Here is a 22,565-nt window from a genome sequence, read left to right as displayed (position 1 = left end):
TTACAACGATACATTAAATACCACTAATGAAATCGTTACATTTTAACTGGTAACGCGAGCGCTCCTCTCGCGGCTTCCTGCGGATCGAACGTCGTCAACTATTTATGAAATGGTTCGATCTATTTCCGCCTCTCGCGATATCTATCGCGTCTGTTTTGGAAGTCCGTTTAATTCGATGGAATTAACGCAGATGCAAAAGATATTTCTAAAACATCCCTAGGATATCAGCGTAAATATCGTCGTAAATATTTTTAATCAACTTCGAAAATTACAAATACGAATTATTCCGTCGATAAAATTAGCGATTAACGTCTTACGATTAAATGACAAAGTTGGCTTAACATTACGTAGTTTTTATTCTTCATCCGCGTTACATTCGCGGTATATATACGTACATCTAATTTGATTACCGGACGTATACAGAGTATTTGTGTTTCTTTTGTCCCTCCAAACTTATTTCTCAAGGCATAATATACAGATATACGTGCAAGTTGCCGGATTTACTTCGGAATACCGTAATACCGTAATACCGCGATACCGTCGTGGCGTAATGTGTAGTGGAATGTCCTATACAAGAAGATGCCAAATGTTTATTTTACTTCACACATAGGAACACGCCTCGAATAGAATACCAACTTGTCTGAATTCCTATTCAGCTGCAACGTGACTGGGTCGAGCGATGTAACAGTCAAGCGAATGAATAACAATTTCCGTTTGATATAATAATTTGATGCAATCGTACGGAGAAACGCAAAGATAAAACCGTCGGTGCTTCGCAATCAGCCTTCGGGAGGGACGGGGCACAGGTAATCGTCACTCGAGTGGCACTCGTATTTGCGACACAGCTTTGTTTCGCGACGGCACTCTTTTCGCGCGATTACGATTCCTGCGAGATGTCGGTCGAAAGACGAAACGAATAACGAGAAAGGACACCGGCGCGGCATCTATCTACCTTTATTATCTATATATTTGTAACGAAGGATGGCGCATCCGATCCGCGCGAACAAGCTCGGAAAATCTATACTATGCAGATTCTAGATACAAAGGTGAGATAATTATAAAATACCGACGCGTTGGTTCGCCGAGGCCTGTGACAACGGGCGGAGAAACTTAGGTGGCGCACACGGTGCGTATCGGTGAAACATCGAATAAATCGGGATGAACGGTCGTGTCCAGCGAATCGTCAGGCTCAAAGGGTCTGGAAATAGCGAGCCTAGCGAAGGAATCTTATCGGTCGTTGGACGTAATCGGCATACACGAGGTACGGCGATCGAGGCACGATCGGGCACGATACGTGCGATTACCCCGCGATAGAGAGAGCAGAGAGGTAGCGCCCCGGTTAGCCGACCGGTCCTCTTCGTCGTCTTGAGTCCTTGGAGCGTGAACGGAAATAGCCATCGGTGTGCACCGGAAGCTCGCAGCAAAGCCCCCTCCCTCCCGCCCCCGTTCTAGAAAAGGGATCCCTGTAGCAGGTTCTGCGGTAGCGCGGGCAAGGGTCGCCAGCGCCGTGGAAAGAGAGGAAAAAAAAGAAGCGCGATAGGAGGGTGGAAGAGGAGCAGGAGAGAGCGCGGAAAAGAGGATAGGGGGATGGAAAGACGGAGTAGTAGGGTCGGATGGAGCGGAGTGGTAGATGGGAATGGGGCAAAGGGGTGGAAGAGGATGGCGGATAAAAGGGTAGGAAGAGAAACCGATCGTCGGTAGGGGGTTGGGTTGGGTTGGGTTGGGTTGGGTTTGGTTTGGTTTGGTGGTGGTAGTGGCGGTGAGGAGAATAGCGTGGCCGGACTGTAGGAGAGGGGTGGTATTATATTTGCGCAGGGCCGCCCGATAGGGCGCAGTATCGTCGCGACCGCCGTCGCGTGCACGTCGATTTTCTGTGCGTTTACGTGTCTTTTAGACCGCGAGTGCATCTGCACCGAGAACATCATTTTCCCTCCTCGTCGGCCGTACTACCGTGGCCGGCCTTCCTGTATCCCATCTCTTTTCTCTTTCTCTCACTTTCGCTTCCTCTTTTTCTCTTTCCTCGTCTATTCGTCTTTCTCGCGTTTTCTCTCTCTCTCCTACTTACTAACTACTCTGTCTCTCTGTCTGTCTGTCTGTCTCTTTCTCTGTCTCTCTTTCTCTCTCTGTCTCTCTCTCTCTGTCTCCTTCTCTTTCTTTCTTCTCCTGTTTCTCTCTTTCTCTGGCTCACCGTGCTTCCGTTCCATGCGTGCCCGTTCCTTTTCGACGTTTCGCGCGTGATCGTCCACTACTCCACTGTAGTTTGCGTTCCCCGAGCCGCGTTTATTCCGACCAAACTATAAACAACAACAGAGACCGCGAGTCGAGCGGACGCTCGAGCAGGAGTCCGCGAAGTGTTCTGGCCCAAGAGTGAGTAGAGAAGTGTCGTTTACGTGACCATTGGTGTGTTTGTTTCTGTTTGCACACTGCCTCCGAAAATAAAGGATCTTGTTCGTTTCTACCCTCCCGATTCTCGCCCTATTGCACGGCCCCCACACGCTCGAAGTAACTTTTCGACGTTCACGCAACGCGACCCGATCTCTCTGTTCGCGTTAATTCGGTGGATACACGCCGAAAGGCTGGCTGGCTGGCTGGCTGGCTGGCTGGCTAGCTGGCTGGCTGGCTGACTGCTCGGTGCACGAATAATTGCCGGTAATTGTCGCGGGATCGTCGGGTTTTCGGGGGATCCCACTTCGAATGGCTCGATGGAGTAACGAGAACGAGACCGACGACGGAACGAACACGTTCGTTTTCGAAGCCGCCGACACCGCGCCGTGATAACAGAGGGTGAATCACCATCCGAGCAAAATGCTACCACCTTTGCCGAATACGCGACGTTAGCTGACATTCTCGCGTTGCGTGAAAAGTCGGCGGAATAGGGACCAAAGCTAATTTCGACAACGTGGATCTCTCGCTGCAACGATACCAGGTGGGTACTTACGTCGTAAATGTTTCTTCGTTACACCTGCATATGCATCGCGTTCCCTCTCCACCTTCGCCGATTTCTAAGTTCTTTCCGCTTCTAACTGTTGTGCTTTCCTTTTGGCCCTTACGCTCTTCAAATTTTGAACGATAACGATCATCGTGTAACGACAATAGTCGCGAGAAGATCTTGGAACGAGATAGCTTTCTCGAGATTTGAAAACGATTTTAACTTGAGAACGAGAACAAGATAATAGTCGAAAATAAATGTATTTTTTTTTATTCTTCTTAATATTTATCTATGTCACAGCTCTGTCGAGCCAACTAGCAAATACGTTATCCATTATTTGGTATAGTATTCTAGATTACCGGTGATTCGTTCGATCCTACTTCTCGTATTTTAATTAGAATCGAGTATGCAAATTAAGCTAATTTAAAACGAGATTCAAGTTTTTATCGCTTCGCGCAACGTATAAAGAGAAATAATTATCTCTTGCAATTTCTGACTTTTTCCTATTTTCACGTTCGAACGCGACGCGAATTTGCATTTCTTTGAAAAAGTCCGCTTTATCGCCGGCCTATTATCGAACATTTCAGAATACGAAGAACAAATTGCAAGTGCAATAATAATTTGATCGATAATTTTATCGTTTTTACGTTGAACTTGAATTATTATTATTATTATTATTATTATTACTATTATTATTATGAATTATCGTTACGGTCGTCGCGTGATTAAAGTTTTACGAATCTTGCGGTCTCAAAGATGGTAGTTGCAGAATATTCGTAATTTTATCGATATTTTAGCCCGTATAAATTATGATGCGGATTCGTGCGACTAATAATATTATGAATGACGTAACAAAAAGTAAATCGCGAAACGAACAAGCTACAATTTATTGCCGTTATCGCGATAATTAATGTTAGAATTGTACGTTTATAAAAATATTTCTATATTAACATTGTACGATAGATTTTGCCCTTGTAGATACGTATATGCGTACATACAGTACCGAACGAAAGTATTGGCACAGCCTGGATTTTCGCACAAAGATCGACGTAAATCTCTAAAGAACGCGATTTTTTGTTTAATTTTTTTTGCAAAACTCGCTTTAAAGTTCAAGTACACCGCGAATACGCGATTTTTAAAAATAATTGTAACAAAGAAAGAAAATGAAACGCATGTAGAGATTCCGTTTTCAGCGCAACAAAAGTATTTGTAAACTCACGATTTTGGACTACAAATCAGTCGTGACGTTCGACTTGATCTTTCTCGTAACAGCCTTTAGACAATCAGGCATCGGACGTACCAATGCTTTCGTGATTTTTCCATCTATTTTGTGCCATTCTTCGAGAGGTACTCTCCCCGGATCTTGCTCAGACCTGGTACGGTGTGTTTGAAATCCTGCCGCTTAGTTCGGACCGAAGCAGCTCGATAGGATTTTGGTCTGGCGATTGTTGCGGAGTCGTTAACGCACGGGGTGTATTAAAACTGATTCCTCGTTTAACGACACAAACTGTGCGTTTGGAATCAAACGGAGAATCGCGAAAAATTCTGTACGAAGATCCGCGAGCCGATGGAATGCTCGTTCGCTCTTTTATTTTTGTATTTGTCTCACCGGACTAAAGCAAGAAGCAGAAGGGTATGGTCGATGGTCGCTTCTAATTGTCTAGAAATAAGCCGATAAGGATACGTCGCGATAAGACGAACGGTGCGCGAGTCAACGCAAGAGAGAAATTCGATTTTCGAAGTAGCGCGATACCATTGTACGCGAAGCGTCTCTTTGTCCAACTTTGATTCAAATCCCCCCCCTCTAGCATCGTCCGATTCTCTATACGACGATATACGTCTTAAAATTTGATGGAACCGATGATAAACCGATAACCGGTAAGATCGATGATAATTGTCGCATCAAGAAGGTGGCTAAGGATATCAACGAGTTTATAGCGCAACGTCTCTTCTCTCGAGTCCTTTCTCGATTTATAGTTTTCTTTGGAACGACGATAACGAATTTTTGATACGGTGTTTCGGCGCTTTCAATTATTAGATAAACGATGGAAAGAATATACATACGATAGATGTACTGGTGTGTATGCACGGAGGTGTATAACCTGTTACGTTATCTCTTGAGCGTTCGTTAGCCAAAATATTATATTTCTATTGGATCGATGATTCATCGGGTGATTATTATATTCTATCAGTGACAGGCATACGATGCGTTAATGCCGCGTGACCGCTATATCGCAATAGAATATTATCCATGGTTTTACGTTGCCCCCATTACCTTAACGGCTTAACGCTGTGCACCGAATCGTTAATATCGTGCATAATTGTATCGCTAGATCATTTTCAAACAATTCATTAAAAAATTTACATATTTTAAAGGATTTTTCGCATCGAGAAAGCAGCCGTTTTAAACGATCGATCGAATATTAACGAATATTAATACGTATAATACCTATTGATCGACGAAATATATGCGAAATAATATGAATATAAAACGTACGAGTACATTATAAGAGAGGATCTGGATTTACAGTTCCAGTTTTATATCGTATTACGTTCGAATTTCGTCTTACGATAAATTACGATCGAATTTCTAAGGTAAATTCCGTCGAAACAAACGTTTCTTTCGAAGCGACAACGTACACTCTTTGACATTCCGCGTTAGACGCGTAATACCTACGTCGAGGTTGGACGATCTCGATTTCGCGAACGTCGCGGGGAAAGTACCGAGAGCTTTTTGACTCGCTGTCGGTTCTCTTACCCCGCTCGGTGGCGTCGCGTCGTCGGATCTTTCTAGAAAACCCTTATCGCTTTCCACCTGCCGCAGGGCACCGTAAGCCCGAGTGTCCCCGAGTCATCGGCCCCGTGAACCGTGCACCGTGCATCGTGCACCGGTGTGTCCGCGATCCGCGCCGGCGGACAACGACGGCGGCCGATCGATGTCGGGCCCCTCGTCGATCGTCGGCACCCCGAAACTACAACATCCGCCAACTCTTTACTTAGAACCGCGCGTCAGTTCTTAACTCGCCAGTCGAAAGTATCACCGCTCGAAGCCGTTATCCAGCCTAAACCCTGATGCGACGACATATTTATGGTTCCGGCTGTCGGCGATACTATGCGTCGATCCAAACGCGTGCCTACATCTAGCATCTATGCGTGATCTATGCGTGATCTATGCGAACAATAAAAAATACTATAGCTGATTTCTCACTTTATATCGCAATGTCTTTGAAATTTAATACGCTTTCGAGACTCGCGCGGACCTTGTACAGTATCGATTCACATGCTTTCTCATGCTTGATTTCTCGTGCTTTCGCGAAGAATAGGCGTAGATCGTAAGGAGCGTAAAGGAGTATACGTACAACGAAATAGAGAGAAGCCTTTGTTTTCGTACACGATGACGTTAAATTCGCGCATTTCACTCGATATCTTTGATCCTGACCCTGACTCGATCGCATGTATACGCTATGTATATACATATGTATATGTATATATACACACTTTGCACATGGGAATATCTATGCATACAAGTACGATCGAGTTATTCTTCGTTGAAACGTCGGTTCGAAAATGAGAGAAAAATGCTCTTTCCTCGCTTTCCTTTTCCTCGAGATCGAACTTTTCCTGAAAAATTTCTTCTACTTTGAACGTTACTCTATATACGATACACGGTGTTTCGCGTAAAGCGTTACATATATTAAATACTTATATACTTTGACCGTATGTGTGTGCGTGCGTACGTCCTTGTGTGTTAAATACAGCATACTCTTCCTGTATAAAAATTTGCGTTTAATATGAAAATTTCGCAACTCTCTCTCTCTCTCTCTGCCTCTCTCTGCGCGCAATAAACGATTCAGGATCACATGGAATAGGAATTATGGGATGGAATAGGTAATAATTTATCGGGCACGGTACTAAATGCATAAATTAGCCTTCAAAATGCATCAACGTAGCAACGTGTTGGCAATTCTTTTGAGAATTTCTGGCCCGTTTTTAAATTTGCATAAAGCGGAAATCTTCTTACGCTGGTTCAGCTCGTTTTAATCTATTCTAGTTTTCTTTGCTAAAACGTATTACCATACATAATGACATACCACGTAAAATTCTATTATGCAGTACGCAGACATAAAACGTCGTTTTGGTCCGAATTACAAAGATAAAGTCTCCATTTCCCTTCCACGTATTTCGAAAAAATTCATATTTTCAAATCGCTATCTCTGTAACTGAAACAGTAAACAACGGATATGTTATTCTTTATATCGGGAAAAGAACGCTTACATTACGCGAAGAATTCTTACGCGTTGCGTAACGTATTTCTTCCGATGTGTTTCATATTTTATATTATTCCACGAGTCTCTGTAGAAAATTAAAAGCTGGTCTAGATTTTGGTCATGACGATGATCGTTCTGCAAAGGCGGTGATGTAAATTTTGCAACGGGTAGCAGCTTGCTTCTTAATTAAAACCGAAGCTTTTCTTCCGACCTTATTTTCATACCATTGCGCATTGTATCGTATTTGAACACGCATGTGAACTAGTTGGTAATCCCGTTAATAACACTTCCCCGAGGAAGAAATTATGGACTGGAAACACGCGATACTTTTACCAAGAAAAGCATTCGAAACGGAGGTTTTAGCGAATTAAAACGTTTTCGGGAAGCGCTTACGGTAGTCAATGGCGTTTTAACTTTTCTAATTATTTGGCTATAATATTTTCGATCCACGCGGCAAGTATATTTATTTCTATAATTTATCCGACGATCGCTCTTAAATTTGACGGCTCGCAACCGCGATTTCATCGAAACGAGAGCGTCGATTCGTTATACCGGGTGCACGTATCGAAAAGGGTGTCGAAAAGATGGCCGACATTCGCGAGATTCCGGATATCAAGACAACGAGGAAAGCCGTTGTACGAAACTATCGTTTGAGGCTTATTTCTCGAATTATAGATAACTTTGTTCTACGCTAGAAATACGATCGTAGCGGTGCAAACGCGAACGATCGAAATCTGTTTCGCTGTTTCGAATATTATGCTTGTCCGCTACTCGCTGCGAAAAACGAGATTACGATAGAATTTGAGCTGTTATATTTAATTTCGTTGATTTACGTCAAAGCGAGAGACGCGAAGAGCGAGCAAAATAAAGAGAAAGGTTCGTTGGCTGAGTCTCGTTATATCCAGAAACTAAATCACCGTTTTAAATTTCTCCAGCGTAAAACTAAATTATTCGTAACTTAAATGGTAAGCGTGAAACGACGTCTTTGTACGTGAACCCCTTTTACGATTCTGCCGTTTAGAATCGTATCTTATATGCAAATAGCACGTACTTTTTCTAATACGCTGTTTATAGGTGTAACGCGTATCTGTCGTTAGGAACGTGCACAGGATAGCGCATAAATTTCCATACGTATAGGGCGACGTCATGAGTTGACATTGGAAATTACAGGAAACGTTGGATATTACGCAACGATATGGAAAGGGAAACGAGGACTTTTAAGCTGTTGCACGGACGAAAATTTGTACACGGTTGTTCTCGAGTCTACTGGTTTCCAGTAGATCGTTGTGACCGAGTTAGTAACCATTTCCCACGCAAACTGCTCCTGGTATCGCGAAATGGTAAAATTTCGAACTTACATACGCGTTTCTATGCGAGAAGGCTATACACATAGATCGATAAATCGTGCGATTTGATCCATCGCGTTCCCTCTTCTTTTCTGCCGCCAAATCGTTTTCGTTAAACGCAACCCTCGATAAATATCGCAGCTCGAACCACGAATCTACTACGTTCGTTTCGTCCGTAGAATTCTCGTGGATCCGTTTCTACGAATTCGGTAGCAAGCAGCGTGCTTTTCAATTTACTCGAATGCAGCTGTTTTTTATGCGAGCTCGTAAAACGGGAAGATAAGGAGGTCAAACCAAATAAAATGGTTAGGTATTAAAGTTTTTTCAAATTAGTGGAAACTTTGATATCGTCGGATTACGCGTTCGTTCCACTCGACTCGTAGAAAAGGAATCGAACTGCCGCGTTTGAGCCATTCGAGTCGCTTACCTGATTCCATGTGAGGCGGTATTTGGCGTAGGGTGCCAAAGAAATACTCGCCGGTGTTCAGCAATATATTTTTTAACGATCCTCGCATTCGACTCATTTTGTACAACTCTCGATTACCACCGACTATTCTCGCTTCCCGGTTACAATCCGACTATTCTCACTTCGCGGTTAAAACTCGACTATTTTTCCGATCCGATTGGTTTCTTTTCGTCGCCCCTCGATATCCCCACTACGCAAGGCGTTTGTTAGGCGTCGGCGACCGTTACCACGTACGCCTTCTTCTAAATATTTTGGCGGAAGGACCGTAGGGATATCGATGGCTCGTTAGGCGTGTCGGTCTTACGCTTCGGTGATATACTTTGTATCGACGGAACCGTTGGGTCGTTTCGTCGTCGCTCGATCTCGTAAATTCGACTGTTCGAAACGTTCTGCGTAAAATGCCTGGAATTGTATCGTTTGCGTAAAGAAACGTCGATTGACACGTCGACGATCGAGATTACTTAACGCGTTCGCCGCGAATCCGATTTTCACTTTCTACGATACGCTCTGTACGCTAACGAACAATTTTCGTACAATGGCTGTTTTCGTATTTAGAACATGAATAGAAATAAAACTACGATACTATCGTTATCCCTTAGTTTTAACAAGAGTTTTGTCGATTCGTCGATACTCGCAAGAACGTCTCGTAGGAATAGTAACGTCGACGCATAAAATGCAATTTCGCATTTAGTTCTCGTATTAAAAATCAACATCTTTACCGCTCTGAAGCAGTTACACTGCTATACAGTATACACTGACGTTCTTAAACACGTGGACATTTTGACGCTTTTAAATATCGTTGCTGGAATCAATTACGAATAGTCTCTCGATCAATTTGGAAGATCTTTTCCATCCGACGTATAGTTTGACGACCAGACGACTCGAGTATAGCGGACTCGTCGAATGAGAAAATTCTTCGACGATGTTTGACGCTTGTACGTCGTCATACTCTGTCAGAAATAAGCAAGCGTCGAGTGTCGGTAGCATATGTACAATCGTAGATACGCGCATTTCGACGTACGTCGCGTTTAAACGCGTGGACGTAGATATTCGCAAAAGCGTATGTACGTGAAACGCGTACGCGTGGTATCCAAGTACTCAGCCTTGTTATTTCCCGCCACCGATCGGTCATCTTGCTGGTCGTCTCTTCGCGGCATTACATCGAGCGTCCAACGTTCGGACAACTCGATCAGCGACCAAAACGAGTTGTCGCCGTTAATCCCTTCGCACTGTAGACGAGATACGCGATCGCGATAAAATTTCGTTCACGCGATCTTGCGGACGAAATATTTCGCGCGTCCATCTTCTCGTATTTAGAGGCGAATAGATCGCGAGTATGTAGTATTTTTACAAGTACGATATAGCGTGTTTCGTAACGCGCGATACAATCGAGAGTCTACACGAGGTTTCAACGCGGAGGAACACGTCATAGTGTGAAATTTTCTTTCTTTTGCTTCCTTTTCCACAACATTGATTTTAAATACCAAAGAAACAGATGGACTTAGAAAATATTTACGTGGACTGTAGAATCACCCACTTCCTAGTCGTGCCGCGAGTTACGTCACGAGACTCGATTTTCGGTATTCATAATTCCTGTGCAATCTTATTTTTCGATAAAAATGTTGTTTCATCCCCCATCGTATCAGTTTAGACAGTCGATTTCTACCGGATTTGCGCAAACGTTAGACGATGTGTTCGCACTTCTTTCGGATATCGTACGTGCTAACAAAGTGGGTGGATCGAGCGCGTTCTCTTTGGATCTTTGTCTGAATTTACGTACGAGATATCTCCCGTTCAACGACAGTGTACGCAAAATATGTCGTACAAAGCGTCGCAGATGCGACGATATCGCGTCGCGAGATATCTTGTTCGTAAGTGCGGTAGAATCGATACGGTTCTATCGACCGTTTCGTCGATCCAACGGCCAATTTATTCGTTGTCGTTTATTATGCAGGAGAAAAAACTTGTTAAGCAACGCGCATGCCACGTAGGTATCTGCGCTTGGTTTCAATCGGTCGTTTCTGTGGCAATGAAAACGTGGAAACCTTCGGAACAAATCGAGGATACGTTTTGGCAGGTGAAACAAACCATTTTCACGACGAGCCGTACGAGCGCCGTACGAGCTTACAGAGTAACGAGACACCAGAGGCAACGAATAAGTTACACAGTTGTTTTTGCAACGGCTGAAATTGCATTTTGCAGTTCTCGTGAGATGAAAACACGGTTGCGGTTACTGGAATAACGTCGGGAAATTTTTTGATAGGAAAGTCGACTCTCGTTGAATCGGTTGGAAAAGAAACGTAAACGATACGTCGCGTTAAACGTGAAGCCGGTGGCTAAAGTTGAGCCAGCCAAAGCCGACGATGATCATAGACGAATAAAGATTCGCTTTGAAAATTTGTGAAGTCGATTATGTCGTATACGAGGATCTAAGGGAGACAACTTTCTAGGACAAAGTGGTTGGCATCTTTCTTCTAACCACGTCGAGAATCGAGAAAACGATTTAATCGTTTAACCTTCGCTTTCATAGTACATACAACGATGTATTATGGTACCATCTATTATACAACGTTAGTTAGACGTTAGTAGGCGTTAGTAGACGACAGCCATTTCGCTGGAAAGCAACAAGTAGTTGTAAAATACATAGCTATATCGATAGCGTGACCTAGCTAGGTAATAAAGACCTGCTATTATTCCATCTTCGACGAAACATTAATCTAAAGCGAAACTAAAATCCGTTGCCTTCAAAAATATTCAGTTTCAATTACCTTCTTTCAGAGTTAGTTTCGTTCAACGGTTAGACGATATAATAAACGCGCAATTGCTTCGCAAAGCTTTTACCGTGCGACGATCGAACAAACGTTTCGATAAATTTATCACTTCGTACAACATTCCACGATGACTAAATTTCCTGGTTATTGTTAAAAAGTACGACAACGATTGTTAACGATAAAGAACGATAAATAACGATAAAAACAATTTCCTTTACGCCTTACCATTTCTTGTCGGATTATCGTTGCATTTTTATAGGACGTTCTAAGGCGACAAATTTACCTACGTTTTTTCGCATCGATATCTTGAAAAAATAATCGTCGATATACCCGAATCCGTTATTTAAATATTCAACGTTCTCGGCGAGTTTATTTAAAACATTTGACAACTATATCTCGTTATTCAACCGGAAAATCAAATCGTCGAACAAAGCCGCTCTCCTCGTAGGTTCTGGAAGCAAGGAAATCGAAGCTGTTCCATGGAAGCAAGAGGCAAGTTATATTTTGAATCTCTTTGATTCTGCGCGGTTTTAATCTGCGATCGTATAAATATGCAGGACAATGTAAATTCTCGATGCGAATCGTTCCATTGTGAACGGTCGAGGGCCAATCGAATCCATCGCCGAGCTATCTGGTAGTTTCAGCCTTAGACCCAGAGGAAATCCCTTTGTCGCGGCTCGTAGATCGTAGGGCGAATCGTTCGAGTTTCTCTCTGGAAACGGAATGGCCGGTCGAGACGGTTGCTCATTGCGAGCAACGTGATTTCGCGCATTTAACGATCTATTAAAACAAAGTTACGATTACTCGGAAGTTGGGAAACATAGGCGCAGCGAACGAACGAAAGGGGACGACCAAGTTGGCCGATTTAATTTTCTAAATATTCATGGTGCGCCGCGCCGTGTCCCTCTGGCAAACGACGAAGACCTGCCCTCAACTCGAAACGCCATAAATATTCTACGTCGCGCCGCGTCGTCCTAACTCGAAACGAGAGACGAATACGGTATATCGTATATCTCGGATGGCAGCTTCGCACCCAGCATACACGGCGAACCTAACGAAATATTAAGTTATGCAATTATCCATGTAAATGGAACTTTCCTTTCTCGTTGGATCGGCAAAGGCTATTCCCGAGATTATTCGGCAAGTAGCGAGCAAGCTCGGATTCGATCTGACGGATCTGACGGAATACCCGGCCGATAGACGCTATTCTCCTTTTAAAATTAACGTTCATTCGAACGAACGGCTATAACGAATCTGGCCTACGGGGAAATCAAAATCATATCAACCCGGCTCGTCGTAAGTATTTCACTTTGACTCGTTGCGCGTTCGAACGATGAGCGAATTCAGGATATTGTTATTCGTATTGCGAGAGCGTCTGGATAGAACACGGAGGATGGCGGAGAGCGATCGTCATCGATGGTTCAACGCGAGTGGCGCGAGTTAAAGATACCGCTAACGAGTAAAAGTACGAAATTACTCGTACGTAATGCGTCGTATAAAGTTCGTACATAGTTGTAGAAACTCGTAATACGGTCCGTCGTTCTTTATGCCGTTTCTCTTAGCGAAAACTCGACCAACGTATTCGGTACTAACGTTCTTCTAGAAATTCATACGTAAACGAGAAGATATCGTAATTCGATTGAACTTGGGAATCCAATTGGAATCTGGGCGCGGATCAAAATAGAAACCTAAAGAAAGACCGATACTTTGCTTCTTTCTTACGTCGAGCTCTTCTTCGCGGTGCGGTTATTATCGATTTCGGATACACGATCCTTTCGTCCTAAATGGAAAATCCTGTAGCTAAAGAATTCAGAGGCGTTGCGGCTTCCAAAGATAACGATATTTTTAGTCTCGACTTCTTTTCTCCTGCCATTCTGGATTCTTTAGAGAAATATATAGTCTTTCAAATCCCGACAAAGTTTCGCTGACACGAATTCGGCAACGTACCATTACGTAAATTAGATATACGCAAATAGTCGAATCGAAATATTTAGTTTACGATAGGAACGTTTAGCTTAAGGTAATAAATCTTTCCACGTTCCTTTCACGGTCTTTATAGGTTTTCCGTATTCGTTAACGTTTCAATGGACAAAGTTCTTTGACCAAGCGTTTGAGAACAAATGGTGCCGCTAAGGACGAGCCGAGAGGAAGGAAAGAGGAAGGAAATCAGAAGCGTAAATCGACGAGTGTTTCGATATATCAAAAGTAAAGTCACAGAATTCGTCTTTATCGTGTTTGCTCGGGTTATGTCATCGGTTTAGAAACATCCTATAGAATTCGCACGATCGTTGTTCCGTCTAAGTCACGTAACGATAGAATACTTTTTCATTTTCACTCTTACGCAAATTCATTTTTATCGTTAAAATCAAAGAGCAAAGAGCAGCGAATTTCAAATACGCATCTCGTTAGTGATTCGAAGATGTTCAGTAAACGATAAATACGATCGCTTATCGGAAAACATATTCTTGAAATATCCTTTCGAATTTCTGTACTTTATTCGGCTGATTTCCTAGAATTCGAGTCGCTCGAATCGTCGTTTGAAATTCGATCGACTTCAACGAGGCTTTCTCTCTGTCGTCGGTTCCTCGCTTCGCCATTGTTAATTCGTAACTGGTCGAGTTGCATCTAACGCTTTTCATGTTTCGTGTGATATTTTTACGCGATATCAGCTTGCAAAGTTTCGCTCTGCTGCGATTCTAGAATTTGTATGGCCCGATCTGACTCTTATTTCAACGGGCAAAAAGACGCTTTTAACGTTTTAAGAAAACTTTGGCGTAAAATCGAAGGGTCACGAAGGGCACGATCGAATCGGAGATGATGGAAATAACGCGGCGTAGCTAAGACGCGAGTCGCGCAAAATAGCGAGCACGCGTTATTAAAGTTATCCCGTTACCATCGAAGCTGCCTTACTATCGGACTGGAATCAAATATCAATTAACGGATAATCGTTTCGAACATCGGTCGTCGAACAAAGTTTACTCGCGAACGCTTCTCGACCAACTTTGAGCAACAGTATACAGAAACACAGATATTTACCATCGCTGCCAAGTACGTTCTAACCAATCGGTTTCCATGGTCGACGTCTGACCAGCACCGGATTCGATATCCGACCTCAATCCCCTTCGGGATTCACCGCGAGGAACACCGTGATTTTCCTTCGATAGTCGTATAATGCATTGTACGTCGCGGCGCGTCGTACCGACGTATGCGTTATGATTTTCCACACTGTCGTATTTTATCATAGTCTAAGGTATTACGCAACGTTTATTTTGATCTTCGAAGCAGTCTTTCGTGGAACGAGCAAATCGTTCCATCTACGCCTTTAACCCTTAACCTTTGAAACGTCGAAGCTTTCGAAACTTAAACTTGTTTTTTTCCGATACCTGTTTCAAGTGCGTGTTATTTATTCAGGATAATACCTCGTAGGTAAGAGCCAGTCGCGCCGAATCCTTAAAGTCGTGCATATTTAACGATTCGGAAAGTCTTCCTTTTCTGCTGCTCCAAACCTAATACGTAACATTTGTCTTCGATAGCTACGTCGGTAATTGATTTTCATCGTTTCGCGATCAATTATAGAAATCCTTTAACCGTTATAACGGGTGTTTTAGTTTTGGAGATATTTTCTACGTCTTTTCGTATTACGTACGTTACATAGACAGCGGACGGTACGAGCGGTAAGAAAATTAGAACGCGATCTTTGCCAACGTATTCTTCATGAAATTCGACGCAAGCGTATGTCGCTGTTGTAATGGATCGACGTTGTTACGCAGATTGTTATGGACCTCTCTAAACAACGATAAAATATCTTTTGTTGTGTATGGAAGCTGCGTACAAAGAGGTTTCAGGTGACTTGGCAAGTAGATAATGTCTCGGGTAACCAAGAAGCGTCTGTCATCTTTCTTGTAACACGAAAAAAGCCGCGAAAGAGGTAGAAAAAGCTATTTTTTTTTAAATTCTATTTTTTAACAGTACTTTCGTTTCATCCTCGTGTAAAAAATTATCTTTCGTCCGTTCGTGCAATACCTATATCTCTGACCACACTTTTTATATTCCGAAAAACGAAATCACTTAATATTTCTGTTCTCTATTTTGCCATTCGGAGTCTATACCCACGATCGATCCATCTCTTTGACGCGTTCTGTCTAATTTACGTAGATAAATACATTTTATCGTAGAATATTTCTCGTATATCGGGAATATTTAATCGTAAACACACTTGGAACGATAAATGGAAAAGAAGACGAATGTACGTGTCATCTTATGTACAGTATTAGTCTCGTAAAAAATCAACTCAAAGTATCGAAAATCGATAACGTACGCGATACGCGACGTACATTTGAAAGAGATAAAAAATGAAACTGAAATGTTTCGGGTGCTACGATATCGACGACGACGACGACGACGACGACGGCGAAGGCATCGCGGCATTGTGAAAATAATGAAATGGCACGTGTCCAAAAGATCTACCGAACGTCCATCGAAGGTACGTGCCGAGAGACCAGCTTGCAGAACTGGCTGACAGCCAATTCCTGTTCACCTGATATGTCCATACTGTAAACGTTTAAATAATGCTGTTACACGACAAATATCGAGTCCACTTTGAGGTGGAAGGCAACCGGAGATCGCGTTGGATCGGGACAATGCTTTTAGGAAGAAACACGTAAATGTCAGAAAGATATACGTACGAGGTTACCGGATCCACGTGTTGCGTGTCTGTTGCTTTCTCCGTTGAACCCTGGCAAAATGCATATCAGCGCGCGACGCTTACGATCGGACAATATCGATTAAAGAGAATATAAATCCGCGATATACGAAATGTTTCGCTATGCCTTAGTCGCCCGTTCGTCGCGTACACGCTGATACGTATCCACGCGTAACCTAATGATGACTGCGCACGGTCTTGGTTCTAGAGTCGTACGCGAAAGTACGTTTGGTGATATGTATAATAATAATAATAATAAATGCTAGCAATCGAATTTCCGATACGCTTACAGAGACGATTAGCATCGATAAGTTAAGTTTACGTAGGGCTGTATAAAAATGCGGCCACCTATTTAAAAATGTATTCGAAGTTTTTCGCGAGTATCTTTGAAGCGGTTGTTCAGAATGTTGGCCTTGCCTTTTCCATATACGTATACATACATCTATGTACGTAATTATGGAATTTTTAAATGTTCCTTTCGCGATAACGTACTTGTCTGTAATTTTGTCCGATTCGTCAATTTTTTAGAGATGTGCCAATAAGTAGAGTTTTAAATTAAGTGCTATCCCCGTTCCTCGGACTCTAAAAAAAAATATAATTAAGTTGTTTGAGATACTAATAAAAAAACAGAATAGCGCTAAATTAGTGTGGTGAAAAAATAATTGCCGAATTAAATACAGAAACAACAAGATAAATTGAAGATACGAACAAGTATCTGTATGGCTACGTATTGTTGCAACAATTATTTGCGGTTAATTTTCCGGGTAATCGAAAATTTGAACCGTAATATGTATAAATGCGATAACATCGTGGATCTTAAAAATCGTTTGAAACCATAGACGATATTATAAATGGATGTGTGTTTTGTGCAAAGAAAGAGGCGTGACATTTGGTAAGGAAATTCGGTATTCGCACGGATTTACTAGAGACGATGTGCCTGCAGCAAAATCCAATTACAGTATGTCGGCATCGATTATCTCATTAACCGCTATGTCTGTGTACTATTAGGTGATATATAAACTGTGTCGATATCAGTCATCGATGAACAGGAAAATGCAATCAGAACGCTGGATGCGCAAAATTAACAATTTCATGGCAATTAATCTAAGTGTGTTTTAATCCGAAGTATCGAAAATCGTTGTCGATTTCGTAATAATAAAACGAACATTTTTCCTCCGAATATCAAAATAACTTTGTATAATTTTCCATGTATTTACATTCGCCATGTATTACCACAGGATACATAGTTCGAACGTAGAATATCTTACGTATGTGCGTATGCGTTTGCGTACGTAACGTACTACATACGTATTTCTCCTGCTTTACGTACGATCATTTTGGATTTTCAACTTTCACAACATTATCGGATAACGTATCCGCGATTCTTCGGCTTTCAGTCGTATTATTAGCAAGTACAAGCGCTTGATTCCGATGTTCCCTCGACATTCCGGTCCTCTTCTTCGGGGCAGATGTGAAAAGTTCAGTTTCTTGTTACGCAACGAGCTAATAACACGATCGAAATTCGAAGAAAATTCGAATACGTCAGCTGTAGCAGCTTTCTGGAAGAAGCAACCACAAGACGAATAAACTCGATTGTAGTTGGTGATAAATATCGTCGTTCGTGAAATCAATTATACATAGAAGTTCTCCAACGGGAAAATTGTGCGGCACCTCGTTTTGAAAATCGTATTACCAGCTAGTTCAATTGAATTCCCGTCAGGCGTGTACTTACTTACGTGGACAAAGTTCGTAACAGAAGCGAAGCTGACAAGTAACTGTTTGATGGGCTAACGTGGCTTTGCGAGCGTCTTGTTCCTAAGGACCAACCAAATATCAACTTGTCCTTAATGCTGCAAACTATGAATCGCGTTCTCTACGTTTATAGCTTTTGTACGATAAACGTGGAAAATCGTTCAATCATGGTAACATATATGTTCTCAAATGTATTAGTATACCTGTAAAAGCTGACAAGTAGAAATTCGACCGATAAACTTGCTCCCAAGACTTGCTAGACGTATCGCGTATTTTCCACAAAATATCCGGTCAAAACGTGAAACATAGTACTAGAAAACTTTATACCTTAAGCGTTATCGTATTTAACGCGATCCTACGTGTTTATCTTCCGATTCGCCGCAGTATCCGGACTGGAAAGCGTTTCTTTCGAACTTGTCCTCCTATATCGGATCGTCGAAGCTGAGAACGAGGGCCATTTTCCTCGAAAATAAAACGAATGAAAAAGAAAGCAAATCTGTACTCACGGTTCAGACGTACACAGAGTAAATCGTACGATCGCTGGAGAATAGTAAATTTGAAAAAGGATCACGCATCGACGGATCGAGCGAAATTTTTTACGCCTTATTTCCGTGAAAAACGACTCTCGTTTTCAGCTTCAGCGACCTTAAAGACCCCCCCAAAGAGCGTCGTTCTAGTCGAATATTTTGCGATCCGGATACTATAGCAGAGCTTTATTTTCTACGAAGAGTCAAGTGCGCGTACTTTCTGTATCTGATACCACATGCGCGAGAAATCTTGCCACCTAATTACGTTTCTTTGTTACGTTATCAAAGGATTAACGTGGAAACATCGAGTCGGATTATTTAACATTTTATGTCTCCTAAACTATTGTATTTGATACGAATTATATACGGTATATGCGATCGTACCTATTATAATTGCATGTGCTTGCAAGATGTAAAGATACAAAGATATAAATTATATGAAAAAAATTATGGGCGCGTGCGTATATCCGTGAATGTTATTTTGTTTTTTTTTCGCTGAAAATCGATATCTAGGAATAATTTATCGCGAAAGAATCGTTTATATATGTATCTTGTGAACTTAGTTTCCCCAATTTATACACTCTTATACATTAAGTCGCCCCGCCTTTTTTTCCCATTCGATGGTGTAACATGGTTTTTTCGAGTCGGGTTTTTCCTTCGCGCTCGCAAATGTTACGTATCGTTTTAAAAGTTTCGTTTCGGCAATCATTTTCAACGATTTATCGCGATCGGCGAACCCTGGTGTTTGTCGTGCGGTTTTAAAACGTTTAAAAAAACAAAGAACAACTTTGTTGCACGCGTTACGCCTTTCTACTGCTGAAAAAGCAAAAACACGCCGCAAAATTCTGCGAGTCGCGTAATAAATATAGAAACGGAACGACTTTATGCTACGTCCACGTTAGTTACGTGGGTGATGGAGTTGGTAACGAACCGAAAAACCACCGTTGTTGACCGGTTGTGGTCAAAAGAAAGTTTCAAATTGGAAGTTGCGTATAAGTATCAGTATCTAACTGTTGTGCCAGATACTTTTCACCGTGCTAGTAACGATACACGTATATCACGATTATTCGTTGCACTTGCAAAATGGAATTTTATTTCTTCTTATATTTATTTTATTTGTACGTTGATCGTACTTCCGAAGTGGATATCGTTTGCTGGTACAAGGTAGTAGCGATATCGAGACGCTAGGTGTGGACAAGCGAAGTTGACGTGAAATAATCGTGGATAGATTTTTTTAACGCATACAGCGGTACGACTACTCGTCTCTATAAATTATCGTAGAAGGAAATTGCAAAGTGGTTCGCGGTAGACTGGTTGGCCGGGCGATCGTACATAGTTAGCTACCGCTGGTTCGTGCAACAATTTTGTCATAAAGTAGCTTCTCTTGGGAAACGTCCTGTAAACTTCGCCACAGTCGTGTCACGGTCATCGACGATCGCGATATTTGATATAGTATTAGAGTAAAACGAACGCAAACTTTTACCTTTTCGTTCTAACCAGTCTTTCGTTACTACGATACACGTGGACGAAGCTTACGTCATTTTGTATATTTAATTCAGCGACTCTTCGTGGTTCCTCTTTGAATTTATCATCATCGATTTATCAACTTCGAAGTAAGCAAAAGGTTGTATCGAGGAGAGAATGCTTTTCGGTCAAGGAACCTCTGATCGATGGTGTCGAGTATTCGGTCAAAGAGCATCGGCGTGCCATTCGACTCTGTTTTCCATGAAACTATCGGTCGTCAGTTAATTTGTAATTTATGACGTACAACTATAATCGAAACGTAGTGGAAACGTAAAGCCACATTCGAGAGCTGTGGTCCGTATAGCGAAATCGTTAGATCTACAGACAGATTATAATGCAGCGATCGCTATTGGACCGGTTTCGGAGAGGACCAAATTAGTTATCGAGGTTTGCTCTCCGAATTAGAGATCTACTTGCATATCTATGTTCGGTGTGCGATATCGGTGAATGTAATCACCAACATATTACAAACATATTTTACAAACTTTAGCGATCGTAATGATTCTCAGGGTAAACGGTCGATCGAGACACCGATTTTTATAAAACAGTCGGTCGAATTATTGTCAGTCGTTGGAAGCAACGTTCGACGATCGGCCCAACAAATACCCCGGCACTTTGATAGATTTCTGATAACGGTAAACGAACGTTAGCGAATTTTCCAATTAATGGTAAATTAACGTTTAGAAGCGATGCTCGATAGTCTTTCCCGAGATCGACAAATTATAAACGTAAATCCTGCTCAAAATGGTATCTTTTCGCACGTATCTTTTTACAACGAAATTACAATTCACGGATTTATCTGTTCGAGATAGGCAAAGGAAGGATCTCCTTTGTACGTGTAATGATAAAATTAGTACGACATCGAGCGGCCAAACAAAATAGCGAGAAATTGAAGATTATAAAATCAAACGATCCGAGGATAAAAAGCTTTTCAAGGGACAAAGAAAGTACGCAACCACGGACGATCAGGCTGCGTTGTATCGCGTACCAGGTTGTCGCATATCGTTTTTAAAAATCAGTTTCATCGCGTTACGATGATCGACGCTATACGCAGCCGTAACTGCGACAAGGAACGAGATAATTGGAAATCTTCTTTCTCGCAAATTCGTGATCGAATCGCGTCTCTCGACGAAGAGAAGCGAGCGTTCTGTTCGTCTTTCGATCGTTGTCCAATAATAACATACTGGCGAATTATCCGAGAAAACTCCGTGCGAAAGAATCGTGCACGAATCTGGTTATCTAACTGGCAATTCACAACCCCGGAGAGAAAGTAATCCACGCCGTGCAATCGTAACGTTGCGGTAAGATAAAATTTAACGAACGGTATTAGCCGGTGAAATTAAAACTCGACAGAAACGTTTCATATACCGCGAGCTAATACTTTTGAAAACTCGAAAGGAAGGAAATCGGACCACGTAATCTATATAAGTTCGAGATTGGAATCCGAGTTTTCTTTTGCCGGACTGCTGCACTAACAAATTGAGCTATCCACGATATCGACAGATGCCTTTCGGTGATTCGAATATGACAAAAGGTATTTCCGAACTTTAATGGAAAAATTCGTCTACGCTTGGTACAACGATCGTACAACGTAAAATACCTGCGGAGTTTCCCACGAAACGCTAGCATATTCTAAGACTAAAAATGAGAAAAGAACGTTATGCCAAAAACGATGGCTAGTGAATCCTAAAAATATTTATTTCTATATCTATGGGATTCGATCTAATCGTATCCTAAAACGTTCGATGGCTTCGCCGACGTTAACCTCTCGATTTTATTAAAACTATTTGTACCTTGAAAGTATGTATTTTTTACGTTTCTATGTTTACGTATTCTATGTTAATTTATACGAAATAACGATATAACGAAATGCTCGTATTCAGCGTATCCGGAGCACCAAAAAGTTAATACGCTTTTATACGAGTAAAATGAATAGAAAGTAATATTTACTTGGAAGTAGGAAATAAACAAAACACGAAGTACAGTGAAATAAAACACAAAACGACGCGTATGCGCGTGTTATCGTTTCATTTCGCCAGAGAAATTTCTGAGAATGTTTCATCGTTTTCATTATACCTATTTATGTATATGTATATATATATATACATATGTATAGCACACATTTATCAATCGCAAACGATAAAACTCACGTTCTAGCTATTATGTAAATTTGGATTATTACGCGTGTGGCGTAAGCTGTTCTACGTACGTTGCTGATAAATTACTTGCTACTTACAGTTTCGTACCGAAAGTTTCGATTACATCGCGAAAGCCAAGTTC

General features: G+C 41.9%; 2 long non-coding RNA genes across 2 annotated transcripts in view; one reads left to right on the top strand and one right to left on the bottom strand.

The window, feature by feature from the left end:
• Nucleotides 1-22,565, bottom strand: part of LOC143303035 (uncharacterized) — a 62,650-nt gene that overhangs the window by 20,209 nt on the left and 19,876 nt on the right. The window lies entirely within an intron of this gene.
• Nucleotides 1,848-22,565, top strand: part of LOC143303034 (uncharacterized) — an 82,147-nt gene continuing 61,429 nt past the window's right edge. Inside the window, exon 1 of the long non-coding RNA XR_013058993.1 lies at nt 1,848-2,926. This is a non-coding gene — a long non-coding RNA (uncharacterized LOC143303034). The remainder of the gene's footprint in view (nt 2,927-22,565) is intronic.

The sequence above is a fragment of the Bombus vancouverensis genome, chromosome 8 (genome assembly GCF_051014615.1).
Source record: "Bombus vancouverensis nearcticus chromosome 8, iyBomVanc1_principal, whole genome shotgun sequence".
NCBI classification, from domain to species: Eukaryota; Metazoa; Arthropoda; class Insecta; order Hymenoptera; family Apidae; genus Bombus; species Bombus vancouverensis.
The sequence above is the reverse complement of the archived record's forward strand: the minus strand, read 5'-3'. Positions and strand labels throughout refer to the sequence as shown.